The following is a 10,159-nucleotide window of genomic DNA, read 5'->3' as shown; positions in this document are numbered from 1 at the left end:
TAATGCAGCTCTCTGCTCTTTATGGAGGCATACGGCTCTTTGGGCCTGTTGAAAGCCATGGCTTGTCACTCTGAGTTGTTTGAGTAAGTGCTTAAAGAGCTCTCACTAGTGTGACAGTGAACACAACTTGTCACACATTCAGGTGCTTCAGTGTGGAAATGATAAGAGAAGAGACGTCTGTGACTAAACTGCTGATGTACTTTGCAGAGCTGTTCAGTTCATGCTGACAGCGATGAGAAAATCTGTCATATCAACTGATCAAATGAGGACGTGTAGCAGCTCCTGCACTGCTTTCAGCACACAAAACTGACTGCAACGTGATGGAAATGGCCCTTTAGACACAAATAACACAATAATATGTAAATAAAAATAAATAAATAGACAGGAAGCAAGAGACGGAAACACAACAAAGAATAGTAAATGACAAAGCAAATGGACTCCACAGCAGACTGACCCAGGACTAATGATAGTGATCTCACCACATTTGATGTGTGTGTTTATCTGGTTTTAGGGGTCAGTGTGTGTTCATCCACACGCGGTCGCCTGTGTGTGTTGATGTAAATGTGTGTGTCCTGTCAGCCATGATCATGCTGTATTGCACTCAAGTGTAGTTGTACTCAAGTGCACTGTTATTGACATACATATGTACATGTTATTATAATCATTAAGTCATAAATATTACCATATTTTCTGGACTATAAGTCACACTTTTTTTCATCCTTTGGCTGGGTATGCGACTTATACTCAGGTGCGACTTATCTATGAAAAAATATACAACTAGTTAGCCTGTGTCCTGACGTCCCATTACAAATATCATGGCAGCTGTTCTGTCCCTCTCCTGCCGGTTCTCTTCCACCTCCAGCTTGTCCACACTTTCCGAGCACATGTGACACGCGTGGTAGATAGGTCGCTAATTCCAGACAGCTGTAGCGCACAGTAGTCTTTTACTCATTTACAGGATGTTTATAGGAATTTCTGTGCTGTGAAGCTCATCATTTCTCTGCGTGAGAACATGTTGGAATGCGTGTGTCTCACTCAATGCCCTGCAGCCACACCACTTAAGTTAAGAGGAATTCAAGAGGCAACATTACGCTAAAAAAGTAGTGATTTATTTACACTGGTGCGACTAATAGTCCGGAAAATACTGTATTTTTTTTTTTTGAAAGAACAAACCCGAATAAACTTATTATAACTTAACTTTATGATTCAATGTTGAGCTAATGCCACAGCCACAAAAAGACATTTCTCCCAGCTGCTAGACAGCAAGCCTTATCTAGACATGGAGGACAGTCTCCTCATGGAGGACGACGGTCTCCTCATGGAGGACATGGAGGACGACGGTCTCCTCATGGAGGACATGGAGGACGACGGTCTCCTCATGGAGGACGGTGATATGCAAAGTGTTCAATCTTTGTTGACACAGTTAGAAGAAATCTTTGTACATGTCGTTACCAACATGTGCTTTGTGTTGTTCTTCCACCGACTGAAACATGAAGAAAAGGAGGTTACACATGGCTCGTTGGTCTAGGGGTATGATTCTCGCTTTGGGTGTGAGAGGTCCCGGGTTCAAATCCCGGACGAGCCCTCATCTTTGAACTTCAGTAGATTGGATAACTGCCTCATGTTTACGTTAACAGGATTAATCTTTAACCCAAATAAGTTCATGGTCAGTTTATGGGTGTATGAGAATAAGTTCTTAGGAGTTACAATAGACCACACACTTTGTTGGAAACCACATATAGAATACATCAAAAGTAAGCTATGTAAAGCTATAGGCATAATCTATAGAATTAAGAACGAATTAAACAAGAAATGTCTGTTTATCTTGTACTCATCACTGCTGTTACCATACATGTCATATTGTGCAGAAATTTGGGGAAATATTGGTAAAACAATTATTGATCCAATAGTGAAGCTTCAAAAAAGAGCAATAAGAATCATAAACAAAGCCTCATACCGTGAACATACTAATATGCTTTTTGTGGAATCCAATGCTTTAAAATTGATGGATCATAAACTCTCTGTCTCACATGTCATTGTCATGTGTTTTTATGGAAGATGATGCTGACTGTTGTTTTCTTGCTTCTCTCTGTAAACAGCTTGTAAACAGCAGCTTGAACTGCAGCTGCTCTGCCTGACAGCTGCTGTACAACTGAAGCTTGATTGATTGACTGATTGTTCATGAGCTTCAGTCTTGTTGAGTGTAGAGTCTCCAAAATCAGCTCATTGGCTTCTGCTTTCTTCAAGCTGTAAAGATTTTTGAACAAATGAATATGACAGGAATTGGAATGCTGCCATTCTAGTCTGCTGCAAGTCCATGCAGAGCTTTATAAAGAATAACAGTCATTACTGTGGAACAGAATTCAGCTCCCCCTGAATGGAAGGCAACATTTTTGGAATGAAAGTCAGCATAACAGAATGAAACGCAGGTTTTCAGAATGAAAGCCAGCGTTCATCCATGTGCCACTTCTACTTTACATTGATACGAATGGCCAGAAAACAAGCTAGCTCCGAACAGTTAATGTCAGCTTGACCATCATCCTGCTCTTAACAATAATCTGAGCAAAGTTCGGAACAGCTGTTTCCTCTTTGACCCATATTTGTCTGTTTGTCTCTGAATATAGTTGTGATGGATCATTGACACAGTGTGAGCCAAACATGACATCAGATATGATGCTTTTAGTTTAGAAGCAGCCGGAAATCATGAGTGTGACTGCTGCAAGCACTAACCACACTCATGATTTCCGGCTGCTTCTAAACTAAAAGTTTTCATTCTGTTATGCTGACTTTCATTCCAAAAATGTTGCCTTCCATTCAGGGGGAGCTGAATTCTGTTCCACAGTAATGACTGTTATTCTTTATAAAGCTCTGCATGGACTTGCAGCAGACTAGAACGCCAGCATTCCAATTCCTGTCATATTCATTTGTTCAAAAATCAGCATGGTCCAACAACGGATCCACTCCTGGTCCCGTGTGTTTTGCTGCTTCCTCTCTGCTCTCCCACCTCTGTGTGCTTGTCCCCCGCTGATTAGCTGCCCTGCCCTAACGTGCTGCACCCGTGTCTGATTGTAGGCAGGCCCTGCGCTCTTCACATGATTTGTCTGTGTGTGCAGGTATGTTCAGCACAGAGTTAGGTCAGGCATTGCTGTGTGTCTTAACCTGTTTGACCCGGACTTGCCTCTTAGAACTGTTTTTAGACCATGAAGCACAAAGGCCCCTCAGATCCTCCAGCTCCTCTCCGTGATGTGTCCTGACATACCAAAAGTAGGTCATATATCACATCATCAGAAGTCTGTGGAACAACTGCTCAAGTGAAACCAACCCAGTGTCCCTGGTGGTCTAGTGGTTAGGATTCGGCGCTCTCACCGCCGTGGCCCGGGTTCAATTCCCGGCCAGGGAATTTTTAAAATTGTGCCTAATTTCCTTCCAGTCATTAATACAGTCCTACCTCGTGTCAACGAAGATTCTCAGTCATCCAGGTCATCATACTTAGAGAAGATTGAAGCAAGGCGTCTGGACTTGTAGGGTTTTCTTGAAGACGTTTCACTGCTCATCCAAGCAGCTTCATCAGTTCTAACTGTTGGTGGGAAACATGTTTTATATGTGGTTGCAGACCTCAGTGGGTGGTCTGGGTAAAACTTGCAAACAATAGCACTAAATGTTTCCATAATTACCTGTGATGGTCTGGCTGCCTGTGCCAGGTGTGTCTAATGACTGGCTAACGACTGTGAAACTGCTGGTAGACGGCCCATTGTTCTTGCTGTTAGCAAGCTTGCATGTCAGCTTAACATAGATGCTTCCTTGACTCCTCTTTCAAACCACCTTTCCTCTCTGTCTAAAATGTGAACATTGTTGTCCTCAAAGGAGTGTCACAGATGCTTCTCAGAGACAGAGTAAGCACACCCTTCCAGCGTGGCTTGCGTAAGGTGTGTTCATACTAAAGTCACACTGTTTCTCAACCAGCCCTGGAAAAGTTTAACACACCTGTCATTTCGTCGGAAAACAAAAAAATGATAACCCTAGACTAACAGACTTCAACAGGAGCACTAAACTATTTCAGACGTGAAATCAGTGACACCAAGGTCACCCTATTTTCTGAAGTAAACATATTGTGAGTTTCTGTAGTGTAGTGGTTATCACGTGCGCCTCACACGCGAAAGGTCCCTGGTGTGAAACCTGGCAGAAACAGAACATTGTACAGGGATATAGTAAGACTGATGAAGAAAGAAGTGCATTCAGACTGAAAAGGCGGCTGCAGGAGGAGAGCTGGCCCAGTTTGGGTCAGGAAGCAGTGCAGCTGTGTTCATTGATCAGCTGCTGCACGTTGGTTAGCTGAGAACAACTCCTCTTCCTCATCCTCAATGTTACGGCACCATGCCTTTTGGTTAGGGTGGAGAAGTTTTTGTCTTAGGCTTGACTTGACATGTAGCAGTGCTCCGTCAGAATATGTGAATATATTCTGTGAATACGCAGCTCACATGAAGTACTTGGAATGTCTTTCTTTCTTTTTAATCAGGATGCTAGTTGAATAGAACACATGTTCTCAGTAGCTGCCCTCACCGTAAACAAGCTGTGCACACACCTGACTCCTGGTCTGTATGAGGAGCGCCAGTGAACAACTTATTTTCATGTTAAAGCACCTTGACATATTTGATTTATTTTCTATTCACAATTGATTTTGTTGTTCTAGCTTACATAAATGTCATTGTCTGTACTGTATCCCCAATGGTACAGCAAATCATACAGTTGTTGTGGCCGAGTGGTTAAGGCGATGGACTTGAAATCCATTGGGGTTTCCCCGCGCAGGTTCAAATCCTGCCAACAATGGATCTTTTCATCTCCAAGATCACCTTATGCTCCTCCATGTCTGAGGACCAAACCGTGGCACAGTCAATCTGACACTTCTAAAAACTATCATTTTAAAATTGCTGGACCGAGAATGTTGCCTTCCATTTCAGAATGCTGACTTCCATGATGTCACAGGCCGCTGTCAGGTTAGGGGTTTAATTCCGGAATCCTGCCTATCATTCTGGAGTGGGTGGATGTCTATTCTGGTATGCTGCCACTCAATCTAGATTTCTGCCTTTCATTTGGGAATACTTTCTTTTATTCTGGAATGCTTTTCATTCTAGAATGCTGTCTTGCTGACTTCTGTTCCGGAATACTGACCTCTGTTCCAGAATACTGACTGTTATTCGGGAATTCTGCCTATCCTTCCAGAATACTGATGTCTATTCTGGTATGCTGCCACTTATTCTAGATTTCTGCCTTTCATTCTGGAATTTTGACTTTCATTCCGGAATGCTGTCTTTCATTGTGCAAATGTGCTCTACATTCTGTTATGCCGATGTTTGTCCCGGAATGTTGCCTTCCATTCTGGCATGCTAACTTCCATTCCAGAATACTGGACCTCATCTCAAAGCATCACAATAGTCAGAATGATTCATTATGTGGTGACCATGAATGCAGATGAAAACTCTCATCTCTGGCTCAAGACTTGTTGAGATAGCACAGAGACACTCTCAGTCTGTCCACATCAGTGTCAGTGAAGATTTCAGATTGTTTAAATAGAGAAGCAAGAAAACAAGTCAGCCTTATCTTTCACAAAAACACATGACAATAACATGTGAGAAAGAGAGTTTTATGTTCAGTGCTCCCCCTGCTTGTTGGCACAATTGTAGAGCACCTTCCTAATAAAGTAAACAGGGTAGAATGGACAGTGAAGGCTTGTAGTCTCAAACGACCATGTGATCGTGAACACAGCCGGCTTGGAAGCAATTCAACGTGTGCCATGTTGGCACGTGACTACTTGCTCAGCTGTCGGCAACTTTCTGTGATAGTTGTCTGTCAAACGGAGACTCGGGTCGGTGCAGATTTACCTGCGAATGAAATGGAAACAAGTAAAGGAGCACCAACACCAAACTGGACAGGACAAACTGGACAAGACCATGCACTCATGGACAGAACCAACCTGGGTCGTGATGGAAATTTTAATATCTGTACATGCAGCCTCTCCTTTAATCATTGTTACTTCCCTGGGACACCCGACCTCCTGTTTCTCACTAAAGTAACAAATCCCGTTGCCTTTTTCCATTCAACATTGATGTCTGGGACCTTCCCAATACAAGAGACTCTGATGTGGAGAGAGTCCTGAGCTAGCATCCCACACACCAGGAAGTCAACATCAGAACTTCAAAGTATAATCAGAAGACAGATGGGTCTGTGACCGGCTAGAAGAGGGTGTGACTTGATTAGGGGGGGAGGCTACTGCAGGTATAACTGTTGCATGTTCCCCATGTTTTTTGTGTGCAACAACCCAGAGCTCTGTGACTCAGAATCTGCCTCATTGTTCAATAAATTGTAATCTTGAGACCAGAATTTATCCGCTCCTTCCTCATAAACCAACTCGGGAGGTGATCAAAAGAAACAAGGGGAATTTTAACCCTAACACTGTACCCCTGCATACAAGTGCTGCTCAGGCTAACACAGAGCGTTAGCTCTGGGCTAACGTTAGCCTGCCAGCTACGCTACAAAAGTAAAGCAAAGCACTTTTGGATTGCGTTAGCTGGCGGCGAGCTGCGCTCTCAGTGTGTTAAGGATGAATTCAACGTGCCTGTGTAGAAACCTCCAAGTCCTAACCGTGTTTACCACTTACCTCTGACAGCTATATGATGCGACCATAGACATTAGCTACAACGAATGCTAACTAATCTTAGCTGCTTGTAGCCTGTCTACCCCAATGTGAACAATGACTGACACTTCTTCTTAAACTCAAGGTCCATTTATCTTAAGGCATGCACATTGTTTCACATAAAGAAAATAAACTTATTAAATAGAAGACAGAAAACTTACCAACAGTAGTTTCAAGCAGAGGCGGATGGTGGGTAGGACAGCATGTGTTTTTAGCATTACATCCCAGTCAGTGGTGTCAAAGCAGTCCCTCAGACCATCCTCTGCCTCAGCTGACCACTTCCTGATTGAACGTGTGGTTTTAGACATCCTTTTGACCAGGGGGGTGTACTGTGGTTGCAGGTGAACCAGAACCATAAACGCCTCGGGGTGCTTTGTCTGCAGTCTTGCTGTTACTGTGTGTATCTTCTCATAGGCAGCTGATGCGTCCGCGCTCGGTGGGGCGTAAATACAGAGCACGATCACATGACTTAGCTCCCTCGGCAAGTAATATGGCCGCAGGCTAACAGTTCCAAGTCCTGACAACACAGTACCTTTTTCACTGAGACATGTCCTGGGCGTTCATTCGCACCAATGTTCATTCACATATATGATGAACTTCTGCTCTTCCCACAAGCGTTCGTGTCTCTGTTGGCTCTCACAGCAGTAAAGCCTGGTAGATCCACATTAGCATCCGGTCTGATATCAGTGAGCCACGTCTCTGTGAAGATGTATAAGCTGCACTCACGCTAACTCTGTTGATTGTTAAGCGCAAACAGCTCATCCATCTTATTCAGTAGTGAGTTGACATTCCTTATTATTGCCGAGGGGGTCATTGGCTTAAAATGTCTACGTGCAGCCTTTACTTCCGACGTTAGTCCTCAGTGCAAAGACTTCTTCTCTTGAAGAAACAATATCAGTTCTAGAATGATTGCTTCTAGGAGTTTGAGCAGACTGCTGTTTACAGGGTCTAAATTGGAATATGAACCTATTTGGGTTGAAGATTATTCCTGTAAATGTAAACATGAGACAGACATCCAATCTACTGAATTTCAAAGATAAGGGCTCGTCCGGGATTTGAACCCGGGACCTCTCGCACCCAAAGCGAGAATCATACCCCTAGACCAACGGAAGAACAACACAAAACACAGTTAGTTTGCAATTGGTAAAGATATGTACAAAGATTTCTGGTTAGGAATATATAGTGTTGCTCCTGAACAGGGACTTGAACCCTGGGCCCTCAGATTAAAAGTCTGATTTCCTGCAAGATCCACCCACAGAGATCCTGAACACATAAAACTCAGATTCCCAACCAGAATAGTAGCAGAACTGAAGACACCACTTGGAGGAGTGTCTTCAAAAACCAATCCTTGAGTCCAATGTACCAACCAGCACACATTAAGTGAAACAGGCATATCCACGCTTCAACAATGAAAACACAGATTGGCCGTATGGGGATTGAGCTAATCAGTCGAGCCCTATTGATTAAATGACGTTATGATGTTATTCTGGAATTCTGCCTATCATTCCGGAATACTGATGTCTATACTGGAATGCTACTGTTTTCTGGATTTCTGCGTTTCATTCCAAAATTTTGTCTTTCATTATGGACTGCTTTTCATTCTGGAATGGTGTCTTTCATTCCGCAAATCTGCTTTTCATTCTGTTATGCTGACTTTTGTCCTGGAATGTTGCCTTCCATTTTGGAACGCACGCTTCCATGACATCACAGGCCGCTGTTGGGTTAGAATTTTGTCTACCATTCCAGAATCCTGCCTATCATTCTGGAGTGGGTGGATGGATGTCTATTCCAGGATGCTCTCATTCTAGATTTCTGCCTTTAATTTGGGAATGCTTTCTTCCATTCTGGGATGCTTTTCATTCCAGAATGATGTCTTGCTGACTTCTGACTTCTGTTCCACTATACAGAGTGTTATTCGGGAATTCTGCCTATCATTCCGGAATACTGATGTCTATTCTGGAATGCTGCCACTTAATCTGGATTACTGCCTTTCATTCCGGACATTTGCATTTCATTCTGGAATGCTTTTCATTCCGAAATGCTGCCTTTCATTCTGCAAGTCTGCTTTTCGTCCAAGGCGCTGTGTTAAAGTTGCAGTCTCCACTGGAGGACAATCCTGAGACAGAAACTGGTACACCCAAAGGATAAAACTCCCAGGGAGAAACACAGCAATGTCATATATGCAGTCCAGTGCAGTGAGGAATGCTCTGATCTGTACATTGGAACAACCACTCCACAGGAGAATGGCTCAGCACAGGAGAGCCACCTCCTCAGGACAAGACTCAGCTGTTCACCTCCACCTCAAAGACAAAGGACACTCCTTTGAGGACAACAATGTTCACATTTTAGACAGAGAGGAAGTCAAGGAAGCCATCTATGTTAAGCTGGTAAAACCTTCTCGAGGTGGTGGCCTCATCTTTTTACCACATACAAAGCAGTTATTTCATCCATTCCCAGGAGGTTTCACTCCAAGTCACATGCTAACAGCAAGAACAATGGGCTGTCTACCAGCAGTCTCATAGTCGTTAGCCAGTCATTAGACACACCTGGCACAGGCAGCCAGATCATCACAGGTAATTATGGAAACATTTAGTGCTATTGTTTGTGAGTTTTATCCAGACCACTCACTGAGGTCTGCAACCACATATAAACCATGTTTCCCCACCAACAGATCAACAACTGATGAAGCTGCTTGGATGAGCAGCGAAACCTCTTCAGGAAAACTCTACAAGTCCAGACGCCTTGCTTCAATCTTCTCTACAAACATGCCAAAGCAAACAGTTTTTACCAACAATGTTACACACTGAGTTTTGAAGGTCTTAACCACTAGTCTGGAATGTTTACGACATGTGTGAAAAATTGTAATTCACGTGTGTTATTACCCATAGACTCCCATGTTAAAATGTCCAACTTCACAGCAGAAATGAACATGTTTACAGCCTGGTACAAAAAAAACATTCTGGTCTCAAATGATAGGTTCTCTTCTAGTGTCAATTGTATGGGGGTGAATTTTTTTTTTACAACTCACTTGTTTTAATTCAAAGTCAGCTTTATTGTCAAATCTGCTATATGTGCTGGACATGCAGAGAATCGAAATTGCGTTACTCTTCACTCCATATATAACATATAACTAAAAACTTGTGTAAGTGTAAAAAAATGTACCTACAATGAGGCACACACAAAATACAAGGCACAAAAATGAAGGCACAATGCAGTAAGAGTGCAAAAGATGTATAGTGCAAGACAGTGCAGTTGGCATAATGTAAACAGTCCAGGAATGGTTTAAGTTATAGCAGCTTATATGAGACTGGATGACATGACTAGGGTGCAAGAGAATGCACAGGGTAAAGTGGCTGGTGCACAGAGTTCCTAACTTGGGGGGGTTCTTTTGTAGTGGGAAGGGGGAGAAAGTGGGGCACAGCAGGGAGAGAGTTCAGCTTCCTGACAGCCTGGTGGATGAAGCTGTCC

General features: G+C 43.2%; 3 non-coding genes across 3 annotated transcripts; all 3 read left to right on the top strand.

The window, feature by feature from the left end:
• The first annotated feature begins 1,513 nt into the window (after positions 1-1,513).
• trnap-ugg (transfer RNA proline (anticodon UGG)) lies at positions 1,514-1,585 on the top strand. Its single transcript has one exon. It is a non-coding gene; the product is annotated as a tRNA-Pro (tRNA).
• Positions 1,586-3,328: 1,743 nt separating this feature from the next.
• Positions 3,329-3,400, top strand: trnae-cuc (transfer RNA glutamic acid (anticodon CUC)). The gene has a single exon. It is a non-coding gene; the product is annotated as a tRNA-Glu (tRNA).
• A 1,345-nt stretch (positions 3,401-4,745) lies between these two features.
• trnas-uga (transfer RNA serine (anticodon UGA)) lies at positions 4,746-4,827 on the top strand. The gene has a single exon. It is a non-coding gene; the product is annotated as a tRNA-Ser (tRNA).
• Positions 4,828-10,159: the final 5,332 nt, after the last annotated feature.

Source organism: Parambassis ranga, unplaced genomic scaffold (genome assembly GCF_900634625.1).
Source record: "Parambassis ranga unplaced genomic scaffold, fParRan2.1 scaffold_24_arrow_ctg1, whole genome shotgun sequence".
Classification (NCBI taxonomy): Eukaryota; Metazoa; Chordata; class Actinopteri; family Ambassidae; genus Parambassis; species Parambassis ranga.
This window is presented reverse-complemented; position numbering and strand designations above follow the sequence as displayed.